Source organism: Athene noctua, chromosome 2, assembly GCF_965140245.1.
Source record: "Athene noctua chromosome 2, bAthNoc1.hap1.1, whole genome shotgun sequence".
Lineage (NCBI taxonomy): Eukaryota > Metazoa > Chordata > Aves > Strigiformes > Strigidae > Athene > Athene noctua.
Genome location: NC_134038.1, coordinates 161,000,421 through 161,020,388, shown reverse-complemented (window position 1 = coordinate 161,020,388; position 19,968 = coordinate 161,000,421). Strand labels below are relative to the sequence as shown.

The 19,968-nt window shown below is 43.7% G+C and overlaps 1 protein-coding gene across 3 annotated transcripts in view; it reads right to left on the bottom strand.

Moving 5' to 3' along the window:
- The window catches only part of COA1 (cytochrome c oxidase assembly factor 1), a 55,808-nt gene that overhangs the window by 30,416 nt on the left and 5,424 nt on the right, over positions 1-19,968 (bottom strand). The window contains exon 1 of one of the 3 annotated variants that reach the window (XM_074900900.1): positions 12,448-14,565. The exons of 1 other annotated variant lie outside the window; for it this stretch is intronic. The gene's annotated coding sequence lies outside the window, so the exon portion shown is untranslated. Of the gene's footprint in view, positions 1-12,447; positions 14,566-19,968 lie in introns of those variants that run through there. One more of the 3 variants, XM_074900898.1, reaches the window with a different exon arrangement.

The following is a 19,968-nucleotide window of genomic DNA, read 5'->3' as shown; positions in this document are numbered from 1 at the left end:
TTTTGGTTTCTTCTGAGCAGAAATAATACCGAAGATTAACAAACTCCAAAGCACCTGCTCTGAACTCGGTTTGCCGACCTGACGGTTGTGTGTCAGATTAGAATTTCCATCTCTTTTCTGGAAGGTATATGAGAAGGGGAGAGTGGGGGGAGGTGGAAGGAAAACTAGCCCAAAGTAGTATTCTGTTCTTGTTCCAGCTGATGTATTAAGCATTTTGTCACTGACCTCTGCCAGACCTGGAAGGGCTTCGGTGTATGAGAAACAGCACTAAGAGATCAGAGAGGAAGAGGATGTACCAAACTAGTGGATGCAGTACGGGGTCCTGGGCATGGCCCAATCCCTCCCACGTAACAGTGTGACCCCCCTGCCCCTTTTGACAGAAACTACTCACAAGACCACATAAGTACTTTCTCACTTTTCCTGTCTTAGGAGTCTCAAGTGAAGAGGCAGCTGCCTCGTGCCAACCAATTGGGAAATGTTAGGCATGAGGTGTGTCTTCCAAAAGGCCTGAATCAGGATTGCAATGCCCAAGTCAGATACCTAAAGTAAGGAGGCAGTCTCAACCCACACTACCCTTTCCCCTTCCTGAAATGATGAAGTTGCTGATTTTCCCACTTGCCTTTTCAGTCGCTACTGGCTTCTGCTAGAAAGGGATGATACATTGCCTTAATTTCTAAAGCACAAGAAAATGTTGCAATGAAGAGATTCAGATAACACTACTGAGGAGCATTTGGTGTCACATATGGGAGCCTCACGTAGAATGGGTGCTATCACAGGTAAAACCAACTGGGTTAGTAGCAGACTGGAAGCTGTGGCTTCTACAAACAAAAGGCAGACTCAGGACAAACAAAGGGACATTAAGTGGAAAGGGAAGTTCTGACCATACTTTGTCCCCCCATCTTCCATTTTCTACCCCTTCTAATCCTCCCATTCCTTCCCTTGTCCTCCTGTCCTTTTGCAAAAATCCAAAATGGCACTGGTCATGTTACAACTACAGATCATTTGTCAAAGATTTGTCTCCTCCCTCTCTGTATGAGCTAATCGTTCTCAGCAAGCTTTCTGGGGTAATGAGTCAGTGGCACAAAGAACTGACAGATCAGATGTGGTATTTTCTTCTGCTTTTTTTACGCATGGCAGTCTCCCCCATCCACAAGCACAGAGGAAGAGGGAATCAAACATTCTGCAGCTGGAAGCATTAAGGATAATGTATGAAAAACCTGCAGCTTCCAGTAAAAGCCTTGTATTTTTTATGTTTTTTGGTACCGGGCATTGCTGGATGTTTACTCAGCAACATACTGTGTTAAAAGTTGCAACATTCATTTTTAAACATTAATTACCAAGGCATGATTGCCTCAAAAATCCACTGCCTGAGGCCAGGGCCTAGGAAAATGTAATTTCAGAAAGAGATGAGAACAAATACTGAGCCTTTTAATTGCAGGTTAGTACAAATGACTAACAGTAAAGCAAAAATCGTTTGGATGTATTTGTTGTTCTGAATGTTGAATTCAGAACTTAGTGAGTTGCCTGAAGTTTGTGGGTTTTAATCCACTCCTCTTTTTTTAAAAGTCAGACAAACTGATCAATTTTGGAGAGGTGCAGGAAGTACACTCCTAAAAATTCAGTTAAAATTTACTAGATTGGAAGAAAGAAGGCAGGCAGGAAGGCAAGAAGGCCAGAAAGCAAGCAAGAAAGCAAGCAAGCAAGAAAGCAAGGAAATGATGCATGCAAAGTCAGGCAACAGTTGCAATAGTTGTTGGACAGTTACTGTGCTCGTTTGGAGTTTCATTTTGGGATGAAGGCTGCAGCGATTCTCAGCATCTATCCCCACCTCCCTCAGTTCTACTGAAGTCTACCTGGAATGACCAAGAATATAACTACAGATCGAGCCTGTTTCATCACATGTGGCAACACAAGATTAAATGCTGCTGTGACTCACCACTGCTGTACTGGGTGTCCCAGCCTGAATCCAACAGAACCACTGCAATCACAGAATCACAGAATCAGCTAGGTTGGAAAAGACCTTGAAGATCATCTAGTCCAACCATTAACCTCACACTGATCATTCTCAAGACAGCAATAGCATCTTCATCTCTGCCCTTCTGACCTTGCTGCTGGCAGACTGGGGACAGTCCTGCATGAGCACCTTTGCAGGGCATCAGAGGCACTTCTTTTCCCACAGGGGTAGAGAACTTGTTCATTCCAGCCCCCCATCACTCCTCGGTATTGGCCATGCCTGGGAGCACACACTGATGGGAGATGTAACTCACAGTCTGGTGGGCCTGAGGCTGATTTCTTGTGCTGGCCATAGGAGAGACCGTAAGTGCAGGGTCTGTGATGATCCTAAAGCTGCAGTTATGCATCAAAGCCCAGAGCCCAAAGAGACTCCAAATGGTGACACTCGTCTTTTCTAGTGCTGACATTCACCAGGATCCTCCAGTTCTGCTTCTGGGTGTGCTCAGAAGCACTTCTGACCTCATAGCACTACAGAGCTTGGTGCTTGCCTCCCCAGGATTGAGAAATGGCATGCCACTTCACTACCAGAAGGGCCTGACCCAGTAGGTGTATCAAAAACCTGCCTAACCCATCATGTTTCATCCAGAGGAGCAGTGAGAAGACAAGAAGATGGTGGTGATGATAGTGCTTGTGTCCCATCTTCTCTCCCCACTTGTTTCTAACAGTTCTGTACTGTACAGCTTTTTCCCCTCCCCCTGTGACCTGGGAGATCTGATTTTAACACACTCTGAGTATGTTCTCTTGCTGATTCAGTCTGCACCCTGCTGTTAAATGGGGAATAAAAGACCTTATTTACTTCAGGGCCATTCTCACCGGGCCTGTACCACAGCCCCTTGCCCACAAGCCAGTTTTTGCAGGACAGCCACAAGCACACTGTTAGGAGTTTGCTCTCTTCTGAGTGGGCTGGCTGCAGCCATGCTGCATAGCACTCAGCTCACATCTCCGCTCATGACCCTGTAGCTAACAGTCATTATTTTCTGTGCATAGGTTTGGTGGGGTTTTTTTCAGTTCAAAGTACAGGAAATACTAACAGGTGCATGCTGCAGGCAAGCAGAGCAGTGCTGCATCAAAAACATTACAATGCCAGAAAAAAATTGTTGTGTGCTTTAGGAAAACGATGGGTGAGGGCACAAATTATGCTGTTGCCTAACCTGGAATAACGCTGAAGCACTGTCCTTGTTAAAGGAAACACATTTGGTGTCTTCCACATCTATCCTGTCTGTCTGGAGTAAACCCTGGCATGAACTACATGGTTGATGACAGTCATGCTTCTCTTGGGGATACCAACAGATATGGTCCAGTAGAGAGCTCAGGCACTGATGGTGTCTGACATAGTGACCACAGGTAGTAGGAATAACCAGGAAACCCATCCCTGCAGTAAAACAGGAGTGCACCAAGCTACTAGCACAGACTGAGCATTTTAAAGCAATTGCTGTTCTACTTTGATAGGGCCTGCGAAGTTCAGGAGAGGTATCTCTACTGAGCTCGCTCTACTCAGACAAAGCACCAAGCAGAACATCAAAACCAAGTGAAAAGCAGAGCTGTACAGCAGCCCTCAGTTGGTGGGGGTCAAATAAGTAATGACAACATTAATTTTCTCACTATTCTTCCCTTTCAAATAATCCAGGTGGGTGTTGCATTTGTAAGGTGATATCTGGAAACGTGCAGGGGAAGACTGGGGCTCTCACTGTCTCCCATCCTCCCCTCCTTTGCCAGAGATCCAGCGACCAGTTTCAGTTCTGTTTTAACATGGGTATGACCAGGAGACTGAGAGGAGTCTCCTGTGCCTCTGCCCTCTTGAATGTCATTGCTGCTCTAGGAAAACCCAGCTGCCACTATGTTTTCCTGATCGCCTCTAAGATGATTGTCAAGGACAGAAAATATTAATTAAATTTTAATTAATAAATTGAATACTGTGGGGTTAATTATAGCTATTTACAGGGAGTGTATGGGATTTGGAGGGCCTACCTTCTGGTGTTTTTGCACAAAGTGTTGCCTCTTCCTCTAAGCTCTAATTAGCTGCCTTTTTTTTTTTTTTTTTTTTTAATAGCCAGTTTCCAAATGATTGCTCAGTAGCTCCCAGTTTGTTCCTCATCAGCAGTTCTCTGGCACAGCTGCTACAGAAGGGAAGCAGCCCCGCAGTTTGCCTTGCAGGGAGCAGGTGATAAAGAATCTATCAGAAGTGGTGTAAACCAACATTAAAAAAAAGAAAAAAAAACAAAACAAAACAAACTGAGAGGCCCAGCCCCTAACATTGTCTAGCAAGGGGACTATATAAGTTACAGAGGACATGGGCAGAAATAAGAAGGAACAGCAACATCTGAGGCTGCTACAAGGTGAGATATTTTTTTTTCCTCTGTATGCAGCTCTCTTGTCCAACTGCATGTTCTGCCTTCCTGCATATGTGTAACACCGAGAGTCATCAACAACAGACAAGCACCTGGGAAAAAGCAGGCTGTTCCAGCTCAAACTCAGAATAATTTCTCCTCTACTCCTTATTTTCAACCTCTGTGTTTCCTCCTTAGTGGTAAAACCTTTTTAAAATTTAAATGGACCTAATTATCTGTATTTGAAAACCAGTTACTTTTAGCCACTCAGCGTATAGCTATAAAGAACAAGGGTCCTTTCAGGACACTGTTAAACTAAAGGCACACAGTAAACATACTGTGCCCAGATATCAGGAGCTTATTCCAGCCTGCTTTTCAATTTCAGACCAATAGATGCAAACTAATATTGCCTAAGAACCAGCACAGAAGAGAGGTTTGGGGGTTACTTTGGTTATTGTTTTGTTGGGGTTTTTTTGGAAAAGTGATCAACACAATCGGCAGACAGCCTGCTGCTTTCCCTCAAGTGTCTCGTCCTGCCTGCCAGTGTTCACGACTGAATGGCTGCCACAGAGGGAGCAGAGGGCAGCGGCTGGAGGATGAAGGCTGGCAGTGGTGCCACAGCCAGCAGCTGGCCTGGTGCCTGCCTTCCTCTTCCCACCACAGCAGCTGGCTCTGCGTGGCAGGCACAGATGCCAGGTTTTGGCTCCTGCTGAGGTAAGATAGGGTGAAGAAAAGGGGGGAAAAAAGATATATTTTTTTTGTAACCAAGAGCAGTAATGCTAGTAAGAGAAAATGGGAATAGACTGGCCAACATGGAGAGCAGGATATCCCCAAAACTCAGCATGGATCCCTGTGGTTTCTGAGGTTGGAAAACCATTGCCTAAATTAAGAAAGCTATCTTCCATCTCAAGAAAGGAAACGTAAAAGCCAGAATTGCTCTTGCAGAAAAGCCTAACTCGTCTGGCTCCTCAAGCATGTTAGAAAATTTTATGCACTCCCCTTTGCAGTGAAACGGTTTCGCTGCCCAGGGGCGCTGAGCTGCGGGCTCCCCAGCACCAGGGTGTCTCCCTGCCCTGCACTTTGTCTGAAAGCCTCGGATTACAGCACCAAAACCCTCCTCCACCTTTCACGGCCGCAGAGATTCGCCCAAAACGGGGAAGATGAAGCACTGTCTCCTCTTATTTAGAATTGTGTCACCTGAGAAAAACGCTTGCCAGAGCGTGTGAGAACTCAGCTCCTCAAACCGGTACACACGCACCTACTAACAGAGCGGCAGTGCCTCCGCAGCACTAGCAGCTGCTGCAAGACATCATTTAAAAAAATATTAAAAAACCCCAAAAACTGAATGGTGTCTTCAGATGGGCTTTTCCTAAAACTAATTTTGTAATGAGGAGGTAAAGATCCTGCTGTTGAAAGCTTTTGCTCCTCCCGAAGCTCAGTTGCTTATTCAAGTCGCAAGATCCCAGCCACACTTACGACTGTTGGTCACTCGTGGGCTCAGAGGCCTGGAGCCAGGCAAGGAGAGCACAGGCTTGGTTGCAGGTTTACAGGGTTGAGAGCCCGGATTAGCGAGGCTGTTCTGAGCCGGGGCGGTGGTGCCCGCCTGGCTGGGGCCTGGCCGGGCCGGGCGAGCTGCCGGCAGGCTCGGGCTGCCGGTGCCATCTTCTGGAGACATGCTCAAGCGTTATTCACCTTCCCCTTGCGATGGAAGCAACGCTGTAAAGAAAATGTCTTCGTTTCACTCCTCAGCCCTGCTTTTTGTGTCCCCCCTCCCGCCTTTTTAATCCATAACCATGTAGCAGGTAGCCCGGGGGGAGCAGCCCCTGCAGGGCGGCAGCAGCAGCACCCAAGGTGGCTGCGCAGGGCATCCCGCCTTCTCTGGAGAAGTACATACCCCAAGCTCGGGAAAATGCTCCCTCCTTTTGGCATTTCCTCTTCTCCAAGCACAGGAGAAGCAGAGAGGAGACAGTGGCACTTGTCTTAAGAAACACCTGTGCATTTTAGGCAGGGGAGGAAGAGCAAGGGCATGCAAGGGCATCCTGGTTAACACTAGTGGCACCATCTCAGGGGCTCAGAAAGTATTAATTTCAGCTAGGACCAGCCTGCAGAGAGGGATCTGACTGGTCTTGCTGACCAAATAGCTTTAATGGCCATGTGTGAATGCAGAGATCATGAAGTCTTGCCATTTATGTCAACGGCAGTTGTGTTCTTGAAGGGAATTGTCCTCTTTAACATCCAAACCACAAACTGTTGAGCGTGGTTACACCACAGGCATTACTGAGAGCAAGGCTAAGGTTAGAGAGGCCACTTCATCCTGAAAGAATCCAAAATTATATCTCCTGCGGACAGCAGCTGCAGTTCTACCTAGTTCTTATAACTGCAGAGTGGGACCCAGCTGCTGTCTTCCAAGTAGCAAACAGGATGCATACACCCAACACAGCCTCAAACCTGGCTTGCAGAATAAGCTTGGGAACAACTTTTAGTACAGAGAAGATGTCTCCAAGGAATGGTTTAAAGAGCACAATTAGGAGCAGCAGACCAGGAAAAGCTGTGAGGTTGGAAAGAAATGTCTGAATCGGTAGAAAGTAAAAAAGAGTCAAAAAACCCCAAACCTATGGGGACAATGCAGAAGGCAGGCAGCAGTGAAACACTGCAGGCTGCAGGGCACAGCACCGCAGGGCTCCTCGCGGAAGACTTGTTCTTCTGCCCCAAACTAAAATGGAGCTTGCAAGTATGCAGCATCTAAAACAAAGAGCCTCAATTTAGTGGCAGCTTTTTTTATGGATTACTGTAACATGAGACAGTGGCAATAGATGCAATGGGTCATATGAAGTGCACAGGTAATGAAATATGGTCCACAATGGGAACTTAAATGATCTTAAATGATACTTAGAAGTATTATACAGACACTGCTGCACTTCTATACTGCAAAAGGTACTTGTTTCTACTTCAGAGACTGAGGCACAGTAGTGACATGGAGTCATGTAGAAGTACCTGTAAGGCAAACTTACAGCAATGGTAGGGCAATCTATTTATTTCATAAACATAAGGTACTTGAAGTATTTTTTCATTACATTTATTTTAAATCTATCAAGCCTTCCTTTCATATGCATGTAGCTTAATGATAAATACCAACCTCGTGGTGATTACAGCCACACTGTGGCTTTGATATTGCCACGTTACTATTACACAACCCACTTTCAGATGCTGACCCATCCAGGTTGTCAGTTTTTGCAGTTGGACTCCACCTGAGTTTAACTGCTACGTGGCTGGTTGAAATATATGTCCTGATACTGCTTGTTTGTGTAATGGCTTCACTGGATTTATTTTAATGCAGATTTATTAAAAATAGCAATAGGCTATCTTCCACAATGGTGTAAACAGACCATCAGGTCAAAGCATCTAATTCCTACTGCTCATTAAGTCTCAGTTCCCACAGCTCTCTGGGAAGGACACGGACAACTCTTGTCTGAAATAAGTTTCAGCAGTATCTGGGATTCTAAGCCCTGCAGGAAGGGATTCACAGATGTACTTCTCTCTGGCACTGGCACTTGACGGTGTTGTATGCTTTATAACAAAGAGGGTCAGTGAAGTACTTTTACTCTCTGGCTACTACACTGAGGAAATAGCAAGATCTCTATTTATAAATTTTATAATTTCCGGTCTGTATTGATTTTAAAAGGATCTTTAGCATGCAAGCAGCTGTTTAATGCATTTTGACCCAAAAGCAGAGCATTTGCATTAGTATTCCCACTAGAACGTTTGTCCTTTCATGTCCATGCATTAAGGCCCTGTTTAAAATCTGTCCATGTCCCTAATCTCCCTGGGGAGCTTTCCCTGAATATTCAATGCTAGTCCACAGTCTTTAACAAAGGAGGGAGGGGGAAAAAAGAGAGAGAGAACAGTGTTTATGCATGAAGTTTAACAGCCTTTTCACGTAAAAAACATCCGCATGCACAAAAGCACCTCAACTACAGAGCCCAGCATTTCCACAGCAGAGATCTGACAGCGTGTGCAGTTTTTCAAGTTAACTAACTTACAATAAGGGCATGAGGCATCTGAGCTCCAGATGCACTCATTCAGGCAGCCAGGGCCATAAATAAAATGGAAAAGAATGCTCTGAGTCTAACATGGCTTTCACAGAAATGTGTTGAGGATCTAGCAGATGGGTTTTGCTGTCTCAGCTTTTACCTGTGTAACAAAGTAAATGCATAAAGAGGCTTACTGACTCCTGCAGTTCAAAACCTTTGCATTTGCTCCCATATGCTCCCGCGAAGATATGGCTAATTTAAACAATGAGTAAAATCCGATCCCCCAGGGAAGCTGATGGCAAAACTCCCACTGGCTCCAGCAGGCTCTGGGTGTTGCTCAACATAAATGCAATTGGCTGAACTTGACTAACGGCATAACCAATACTGTAATCAAATTTGTATTCTTTCATCTACAAATTTGCCACCCTAATGCTGCCTCTGGTGCTGCTGTCGTCCCGTGGTTCTCGTGGAAGGGCCAAGGCAGCGACACAGCTGCTACCACCAAAACTGGGCTCAGTGCAGCCTCAGCCCACACTGACAAGCAGCTCTCTTCCACGGACAGGTGGGAAATCCTCTCCTGAATTAGAACATAGCAAAACATTTGGTCCCACCGTTAACTTTTTTTTGCTCTATGTGCTGTTCTAATGAAGCAGAAAACTGCAATCCTGCATTTGAAAAACAGCATATAAGGTACGAAAAATTTCTGATTTTCAGAAAAGTTTGCCAGCTGAGAAATTAGTTTTTTCCCTCACGCAGAGACTTCATCACCCTCATCATCCAGTCTAGCTTTCATAAACAACTGAGTATTCTTTTTGAAGCCAGTCTGCTCTTTGGGCAGATGGCATGGAAATTTTACAGTCCATTTCATCCCTGATGCCTACAGTTAATGCTGTTAATAATGGGATACACACACTTGGATACATATACGAACGCACATGCGTATACAGACATCCTAAGAGAAGACAACATTCCTGATACAGGAATTAAATTGGTGAAGACAGACTCCTGAGGTCAGCACATACTAGAAGTACATCCTCAAAACTGTACATTTGGCTGACTTTAGGAAAAACTGTGCACTGTGAACAAGTAAGCAATGCTTACCAGTTTAGTATTTCTGGAAAATCAATTACTTTGTGTCTCTCTTAATCCTAACCAAAATACATCTGCTCACCTGTACTACTTAGTTTTAAAATATAACCATTTAGGTGGCCACCGTCAGTCTGGTTATTGGGGATGCTCACTCTTCACCACACTTTGCTCTGGTTTGTCCCTGCAGGTCTCAGATTCTCTTGCCAGAAATACGTGTTGTGATTTAAAGGTATGTTTGGCGCATTTCATTTCATAACCTGGGAATACTTTTTTCCTCTCAAGATTCTGGATTTTAAACAGAAAATCTCAGCACTGAGGATGGGGAGATGACAGGGTGAGGAACACCCAGCCTGGGACCCCCCCAAGACCAAAGCCTTCATCGGGAGGAAGCAACAGGGGCAACTCCAGGGCTGGGAGGTAGGTGGGGAACAGGCACCGAGGGAGCTGCATACTAATGCATGGCGAATCATGGTCGGGTATGTCCTTTCAGAGCCCTCCTTAAAGAGGCAACACTTCATTCAAGCAGCTCTTGCAGTCTGGGCTCTGCTCATCTTTCTTGGTGCCTTGGCTCAGTCCCTCCCCACAGTTCCCATCCCTGACAGCTCTCACGAGCACACACTCTCCCCCTGCACTGTTTTGTAATGCAGCTTAGGGAAAGATGGAGGAGGAAGCAGAGAATAAACATATTTGAGGACCGATGACTCAGACTAACTAGAGAATGTGCTTAAAGCAGTGCTCTGCTGTTTGCTTTACACCTTTTAGACTGGGTCATCCCAATTCTTTTTCTCCATTTAATGGTGACATAACTAAGTGGCCAGGAGGAAGCTGTCTCACCTATCATAAAAGCACAGTATGCAGTAATCACAGGAGGCTACCGTTCAAGACAAAGCCATGAACTCCACTTTTAAGAATGTGCTGGGCTATAATTCTGAAGAACGCACTTATTAGCAAACTCCTATTTTTATAAACTGCAAATCAAGACACAGCTCCCTTCAGCACTTGGCCGGCTTTATGAATCATGAGCCCTGCAGTGCATTGCCATGAGACTTTGCTTTAGAAATAAAATTGTTTGTTCAACAGCAGAACATCCCAGTTCAGCCTTCTCTTTCCACGACTGCTGCTTAGTCTCAAACCAGAATGAAACAGCTCTGAAATTACACATGCTCTTAATGTCCTCTTAGTATCTACCAAATTCAGTATAAAAGCAACATGGTGAAGTCTGACATCTGCTTGATTAAGCAACATTTTCAGTATCTGTCTACTTTGTAAAACTAGGCAGCTAAGTAAAACAGGTCTAATGCAGAGTCAGTCATGTAATTTTCTTTTTTTGGGGGGGGGGGAGGGGAGGGTGGTGGTGTTAGAGGTTTCCCAGATATCCCTTATTTCAAAGCAGGAAAAAAAACAATGGCCAGCTCTGTACCAAACCACAGGTCAATAGATCTCAATGGTCCAAGGTTAAAATTGGCCTCCAGTTAGCAGCACAGACTTATCCCACAGGTATTAAACAGGAAACTTTTAAAGCTTAAAAATAGTTACAGTTATGTGACTTATTCTTGTAAAAGGATTTTTATCATGTACGTGAAGACTAGAAGCCTTCCTCCTTTGAAATGTTTGTGTTTGACACTTCCTCTGTAGCACAGCAAGTCTGTGTTTTTCTCTCTTGCACGGACTGTGGGTTGAGTTTTGTTTTGCTGTTTTGTCCTTTCTTCTTTCACAAATCAAGCTGTCAGCAGCATGGGAAGTAAATCTGTAACTGGGACACGTAAGAACTCTGTTCTGAGACTGCATCGCTGCTCCCAGTAAAGTCACCCTTGGAAACAAGAGCACTTGAGAATATTTTAAGCACACAGTGAAAGGGGTTTTGCTACGGTTTATTTAGCTGAAAAGGAAAAACATAATTCAAGTAAAAACCTCCAGAGATTAGAGATGCTAGAAGTACTTGGTCTCTGCTGAGCTTCCTACTACTGCAGGCCACAACCTCTAAAGAGCACTGTGTTTGAATATCCGCTTTGGTGGGGACAAAGCTTTTGGGCTGGAAGATAAACCTAGTTTTATTGGACTGATATGAAAGCTACACAATAATATGTGCTCCTCTCCTACTACCACAACCACTCCCAAAGCTAAGGGAGTCTAGCCCAACACCAAAGGGCCATGCTGCGCACAGCTGGTTGCTACACGCATTGCTTTAGCCTGTTATTAACTTCTTCCTCTGCTCCTTACTCACTGCTCTGTACCACGGCTAGCAGCTGTACTCTCCGCATGTCCAGCCTCCAGCCCCAGCAGATCCATCTCTTCTGTCCCCAGATGCCACATCTAGCCACCACTTCCCAGGAGGCCCAGTTTACCTACCCTCGATATCCTGCTGGGCCCTCGAGCCTATCTCCACCGTCAGATACACCGTGCTCAACCAGCCCAGCAATGTAATTAGCAGTGCAGCTGCACAGCCACCAACCTGCCAGTACGCATGTGGCAGACCACTTCTTGGCAGCTATTAATCATATATCGCATAAGAAACAGTCCCTTAACGCAGGCTAGTCTTTCTACTCCCGAACCATGTAAAGGACATAAAAGCTTCTGGCCTGGCAGAAAAGTGAACAAAATGACTGGTAATTAACTCTCATGACTACAAAGGCTAACAACTTCGGCACTCGCAAAGGGGATCAGAGGCAGCTGAGCTGAGAAAGAACTGTAGCAGAACAAGTATTTGCCTGAGAGCAAACACTGCCAGAGTGCTTATTTTAGAATGAATAGTCATGTTAGTTAACTAGAGCTAACTATTGAACAAATAGCTCACGTTACAGCATACCGAGGTACACTAGATGTATCCTTTGATCTACTGACTGACAGACCTACTGCAGTGTTCTTTGTTTCAGAAAGCGAAAAAAACCCAATTTATCCTGCGTAGCTGGTTCTGTTTTTTTGTACAGTCTTTTCACAAATTAATAGAAACGAAACTCATATGAAAAAGGAAACTAAAATAGACTTACTCATTGCAGCATGAAATATTTACACTCAGCGCGAGCATGCAAAGAGAAAAAGAGCAACCAAATTAAAAGTTTTTCTGTAAATTGACACATGTGACTGTTAACCCCTTACTCATATCTCCATCAGGACAGGCAGGCTTTGGTGCACCATGTGCTCTTGTTATGTCTGACCTTTTAATGCAACTGCAGCCTCTCAGCATCAGGATTTGGCCTGCTGTTCAGAGGCATACTATGTAGCCCACCACGCCCTACATGCCACTTACTTAAAATACCAGTGTGGACAATGACTATGACTCCCATGGTTTTCAAGAAGTAGGGGAAGAAAGCTGGTTTTTTGGGAGTGTTTTTTAAGGCAGCCAAAATTCATTCTGAAAATGACAAGTAAAATGTGTTCTGATTATCACCATGCAAGTAAACACATCTCATCTGGAAACACACATGAACTGATGAGCAAAAGTTTCCTTCTTATGTGAACTGCTTTATACTGGTCATAAATTTAAGGGATTTGACAGGGATTAAAGAAAGATTCACTTGTCAGCTGCTATGTCCTTTAATAAGCTTCTTAACATCTATACTGACAGAAGCAGCATGTCCCCAATTTAGCAAACCAGGCCATCTCTGTTCAGGTTTCGCGGCAGCTCTGGAGGCCTGGAAAAAGTATTAAAAGCAGTGAGTCTTTTGCCCCCTTTAGGGAAATAATCTGCTAAATAGATTTTCTTCAGACCCAGCTTTTGTGAAATGGACAATGAAAGTATTAACTTAATTTTGAGGGGCCACACAAAGCGTGTGTGTGTCTCTTTGTGCTCTATTGAGGAGAAATTCACGTACTGAAAACCCATGTCCTCCTCTTCTATATGCTGTTCTCATACCTCCTGCCTTAGTTCATGCCCACAGCAAGCTTATTCAGCTCAGTAAGGACGGCCTTGCTTGTAAAACACTTGACAGCAGCTAGGGGTTCTCTGCCACAGGCAACGCACCCACTGACCTCCTAACCCAGGCAAGCCATCTTAATTCCTGTTTTGCACTCTCACCTGTAACACAGAGGTGAAAAAATTCTTTTACTTTTCCAGATAAATATTCTTCTACTTTTTTAAATGGTACACTCCTCAGGACAGAGGGTCGACCACATACTTATCCAGAACCAAGCACAAATCACACTTTGCTTTAATTCTTTGGGATCTCTGGATAAGACTCACCCCCTAAGATGTTAAACTGCTTCTGTTTAACAGTGTTTTAAAAGTTCAAGCCGACTGTAAAGCAGACCAGGCAGATTCTCACTTCGGGCCCTTAGGTTAATCTGGTTTCCATCCTCCTGTCTTTCTATGCTGTGGGCAATTCCAGGCAAGTTTCTCTTACACTTGTTTTGTGCCATCTGACACTGCTGGGGCCATGCAAGTAAGGAACTGTAATAACAATACTAACTGCTCAGCTTTGACAGGACATAGCTATTTTTACTGGATTACTTTTCTGGCACAGCACTTAAAGCACCAAATGATTTGACACCTGTAATTTTATACTTGGAATAACACAAGGTATTCATACTTCTTTTGTAATGTAAGATAAAAGCAAACACTACATATGTTCTCATTCCAGTGCTGCTGTCTGGCAGCTATTTGCCTAAGGAAAAACAAGTACTGTTACATTACAGAATATGTGGAAAAGTAAGAGCTATGGAAAAGAAATCATTAAATAGGTAACTTATTCCCCTGCTAGCACTAGACTGCTCCCTGCAGCATGTTTCAGAGTGTTTTGTCCAGTCTGGTTTTACAAGTTTCACATTACTTTCATTTATATCTTTAATACAGCGCTGAGTCCAATGCGGTTTGGTGCTGCTTATTTTCCTTGTCTTTCAACTAGAAGACTCAGTGCTAGACCAGCTGTTCATATAGAGTCGGCTCCAAAGCTACTGAAAAAAGTCTGGACTCTTTCCACTGACTTCAACAGGCTTTGGATCAGGCTCATGAAAAGACAGCGAATACATTTCATCTAAGACTAAGCAGGTTACAGTCAGCAAAGTATAAAGAGGATTAGCTGTGTACAATCCAAAGGCATATTACTCCGCATGCTTCTGAAACAACTGGCTAACACACTTTCGCTTTCACAGAGAGAAAGGGCCAGATTCGTTTCTGGTGCTCTGCCACTAAGTCAACGCCACGGTGCCAGGAACGAATTTGATCTGGAATCTGCCCAGTTAGCCTCATTACAACTGAGATTTTCCTAAACTGGAGGTGGGGAAATTTATTTTCTAAAAATGGCAAACCAATAAGCAAATGCTTTCTGCTTTCCAGTTGAAGTTTAGGTCTTTTAGACTAGAGACCCTGTGGAATGAGTATCAAGACAAACACACTGGGGTTTGTCTCTCTCCTCTGTCAGGGAAGGATGGAGACTCTTTTTTCTTCAGAACCTAAAATGGGTCATATTTGGCTTAAAACACCTATACTTAGACGTTCACTTTCTGTCACCGCAACAGATGGGCAGCCCCAAATCGCTTATTTGTGCATATTTTACAGAGCACTGATACTTCAACACACACCCAGTGTGTATGCTTTGAGTGCATGACTTCTGAAAGCTAGAAGGCCTTTTATCAGGAATTATTTTATCAGTGGGGGACTCATTCTGAACAATACAATCAAACGAAGACGGTGGTGCACATTCTCCCCACCCTTTCAAAGTTCACAGCAAGCCGCATCACAGTTAGTGATGTTCTCAGCTGCTGAGAATGCTTTAATCAATCACACTTTTTTTCTGCTCTGTTCCCTACAGACAGGGGACTTCATGGCACTGCTTTGTTGTAGGATGTGTACAGTTATAACCTACGCTAAAAGTATGCTATCAGTGAACGAACACTGGGTGTGTGTGTGTGTGTCAAGCAGATGAGAATGTTCTTTTGATCTGTGCTCCATCACTCTGGCAGATGGATGTCTAAATTGCTTTATTAATCTGCTGAAGTCTTCCATCATTTCTCAAACAATACTGAAGCAATAAGCAGAACATCGCAGTTTGATTTGCTGCTCTTCCAGCTCAAATCTAGCTGGACATTGTGCAGTAGGGAAAAAAAAGATTAAAAAAAATATTAATTTTCAAGAGGGTTGGGAAGATATCATGTATTTGACACTCTTGGAGGCCACCGTCAGAAGCTTCTCAAATTTCTGTTTAATTGCAAAGCAGTTTCCACACAATATGGAAGCTGTATTTAGCTTTAAGTACAATTTTGAAACTAGTTCAAGGGAGCAAGACAAGGGATTCAAAGCTTTTTTTGAGGATAACTTAGAATAAGCATGTTTGAAAAGCACAGAGGTTTCTGAACATGATGATAGCAATGCTTTTAGCCTCCAACATAGGAATAGCTGGGGAAAAACAAGTAACGCAACTGGTTTGAAGCTACAGAAGCTTATTAAAGAAAGCTTACATGCAATTGCCTAAGACTGTGATGTAGAAAATCCTTGATAACCCTTCCAAAAATATGATTCTTATGTGGTAGTGTGACAAAAACTGTGAATCCACCCAAATTTCCCCAGCTATAAATGACAAGGGGGAGAGAAAAAGAGGCAAAGTAGGGCCTCTGTTCTATAAAAGAAAAAAATCTAACTACCACTTCACAGGCAGCTAAGCTGATCTAACAAGTCACAGTTGCAAAAGTGCGAGGTCAAGTCTCTCAATCTCTTACCCAGTCTCCCGGCTGCGTTTCCAACAGCTCGGGCACTCCTCTGATCCTTTACCTTCTACCTGTCATTTAGTCAGCTGATTTACCTTGCTATTCCAGAGAAAGCTATCCACCTTTCTGCTATTTTTCTTCCAGACTAATAGGTCAAAGTGGCTAAAGTAGGGATCCAATGCATGCCAGAACGAGTGCAAGGTAATCAGCAGGATGACCAAGAGCAAGGAGAGCTGGGAGAGGAGGGGACTGGGGACCACCACCTCTCTCTTCTGCTGATAACAAACTGTGACAGCGTCTCTGGGTGTCTCACGGAAGCACTGTTTTAGTGCAAGGACTTGTCATTAGAAAGGAAGGGCAACGCAAAAGGAGAAGTAGAACAAGTACAGGTCCTGATCATTGTTGCTTTGGAGGTGTGTGGATATAAGGATACAAACTAGAGGAGCAGGAATCCTGTATGTCTGCAGAGGATTTAACGGACAGAAAAAATATGTGCATATGCAGCAGCTGCAGCACAGTGAGGAGCCAGGGGATGTATAATCTATATGCAAATAACTGCATAGCTCCCCCATGAAGGCGTGGGGCTGACTGCACAGTCTTAGTAGCTGTGCACTATGTCTATGTCAAGCCCTATGGTTCTGAGGAGTTTTGCACTCCCTATGCATGGCTGGCCAGCCCAGAGCACACACAGAGCTGCTTCTGCTAGACTGCTTCGTGTTCTGCAACATGCAGTGCTCATGTCCAGGGTTTCTAGACATGCAGCAACTAGTTCAGAAGTGTCTGCTCCCTACAACTACCAGACAGCCGGAAAGCCCAGATAAATTTAAGAAGTCCTCAAAATCTGCCTAAATGTGATTTTCAGGTGGAAAGAGTAAATGTGTCCAGGAGAAAGAAGCCTGCAACATCCAGAAAGTTTTGCTACCTGTAGAAAAGCAAAAACACAGGACAAGAGAAGTTTAGGAACACCTGTTCTAATGAACTGAAGGCAGGGCTGGAGTCAAGTCTCAATTTCTTCACCTGTCTTCTCTACTGACTTGATTTACCATAATTTCATTTTACAATGAATTTGATAGGACGTGCTTTCACATAATGGAATTATGAGAGTTGTCTTGCAGTTCAGCTTCATACATGTTCCTGTTACTGTGGCCATTACAAAACCTGCATAAAGAACTTATTTCAGGCCTAGACACCCATGAAGAAAATAACTGTAAATGAATAAGAGGCTATGCACTAATGGGAGAATCCACCCTTTTTTCTCCCTTATATAGCTCCATCTTATAAAATTACTTACTTACATACCTCACAGAGACGCAATACTTAATTAATATTTGTGAAGTGCTTTGAAATTCTGATGGAAGACATCATACTAGTGTGCATTATGACTAATACAGTGTAAAAGCGATGCCAGTGGTGTTGCTCAAGCAGAACACTGAAAGGATATCTATTTGGTTTCTCATTTTAAAAGGAGAACAGAGGTGAAGAAGGGTTAGGAAAGCATTTTAAAACTCAGTTATCCCACAGGAAAAGAAAGAACAGAGGAGGAGAGGAGCTAAAAGAGTTTTCAGAGGAATTTACTGTGCAGTGTGCATTAACTCCTGCAAAGTCAGAGAGTAGGCGCCTACAGCAAAATCCTGGCTCCCGTCAAGTACACAGAAAATGTTTCACCAACTTCAGTGAGGTGAAGATTGATAGTTTTTGTCGTAATTTCCAAGAGATGCTTCCAGCATCCCCTATGCAGCTTTGTGACTTTGCATGGCTGTTTGTTTACAGTTTAGGTTCAGGAAATAACCTCCTCAAGCTAGGGCATGCTCACCATGTAAAAGCAACTGCTTGGCTTCTAATAATCTTTCTACTACATCCCACATCTGGAGTAAATCTTTCCATTCTGATAATGAATTTGGACCTGAGCTACCTATTTAAGTTGGTGGCAAAACTCCAGTTCAATGGAAGCAGTGTGGAGATCACTGTAGATTTTGATAAAGATGGGAAGAAAACACCCTGTGTTTAACAGTGGTTGTTAACTCCTATACATCCCTGGACTTCAGTTCATCTACTCAGAAGACTGTGGAATTTGTAACTAATTCCTGACCGGGGAAAAAAAAAAGAAGTAACAGAAATTCAAACTTCTTTTTTCAGAATTAGTCCTCCATACCTAGCAGGATAAAGACTGGGAGAAACATGCTCCTCACCACTTCTGGGTAAGGCATTGCTAAAGAGCACATTTTTCAACTGTAAGCTTTGCATTCAGTAGGCTTGAAGGAGAAAGACTATAAAGAGTAGCAGGTGATAGGTATCAAAATTTGAGAGAAGGTAGAAGGTACCTGGGAACTTTTAGTATTAATAGGAATCATTTTACACTGGGAGTCTACAGCTACTTTAGGTAGGAAACGAGGTGAAAATGTGCTATGATACAAGTTTTGATATTTTTTTTGGTAACAGATTGAAGCCTGCTATTTGGTGTATATGGGGCTCTTGGTAAGCTATTACTTGCCTTTTCCAAGTCATGTGTGATGGCTTCCACTGAGTATCTCTTAAGGTACTCCTGTACAGCACAGGGAATCTTAGAGGTACTATTTATTGTAAACCATCTCTTAAGGTAGGCTTTCCAACTATGCTACATGTAGAAATGTTGTACTACAGCAAACCAGCACTTCTAAAGCAGCTTTGTGTCTATGCAATTGCCTAGACTAAATGTAATTCTAAAGTTACATGTTGCAGCTTTCCCTCTTCACTTGCGCTAGTACGCTGTATCTTTTTAACTGTACTGCAGGTTCTGAAGCATGTAGGCTTTTAGTTTTCTCTCTCAGTGCTTGTACAGCTGTGTCCACAAATGTATATATCCAGTAAAACCCAAGGAAATGTTCCTGGATGCCAGGATTAAGCTTAGATAGCTGCAGCTCTAATAACTCACATGCAGTTCTCTGCTTTCTATTTAACAAAGGATTTTCCTAAACCTCTTGCAGCAGCTCTTGCTGTAGCTCTAAGTACTGACAGTTGCTTTCCAGTCCTAGTGGAATAAGCAACATCATTCTTCCATCTAAACTCAGTAGTCAGAATGGGTTGGTGTATGACCTACATGACGTTGCAGCTCTCTGGATCCCAAGGAGAGATGATGCTAAGGGGCCGAGGCAAAAATTCAAGCCTAAAGCTTTTATTGACTAGAAGTTAAATGCCTGATCCTTGTAGCCATGTGAAAACAGTGCTGTGTCACTTGTTTAGACAGATAGGCTGTGTCTCCTTCCTCTGAATACTCATTAATAGCATATTTAGTGGACAACGAGTCCCATCAGACATGGTAAATGTTTCTTTAGAGTCCGCCTGTATTATGGTTGGAGATAATGTTGGGCAGGCAGCATAGAGGAAAAATGACTGTCTACTGCTTGGCAAGGCTGCTTTCAGGGAAGGACTCTGAAAAGATACTTACTACATGTTCTGGAGAGGTGTAATTTTGTGGAGGAGCCAGAAGAAAATGATACAGGAAATCAGAGTATGGAAGGCTGTATGTAAGTCAAAGACCTTTGCTTAGTGCTGTCTGCATTGAGCTGCCAAGACCTGAAGGACTTTTTAATACTCTTCCCCATTTTAAGACTTCAGAAAAAACAGAACACTGGTAAATTAGGTATTTCATGGCTTGTCTCCTCACTGTGTGTCCATCTACGTTATCCTTGACTTTTTACCTGGCTAGCTCTGGCTTTCTCCTACTGGCTTACCCTTTTTATCCCAGTAGGCTGAAAAGCAGCCCAGCAGCAATCTCTGAAAAACCACACCTATATGGAGAGCATCTGAATTGCCTCTAAACACATCCAATCAAGCCTAATCACTCTTACCTAGCATGCTTCTCAGAGTAGGTTCTTGCAGTTCTCTAATCT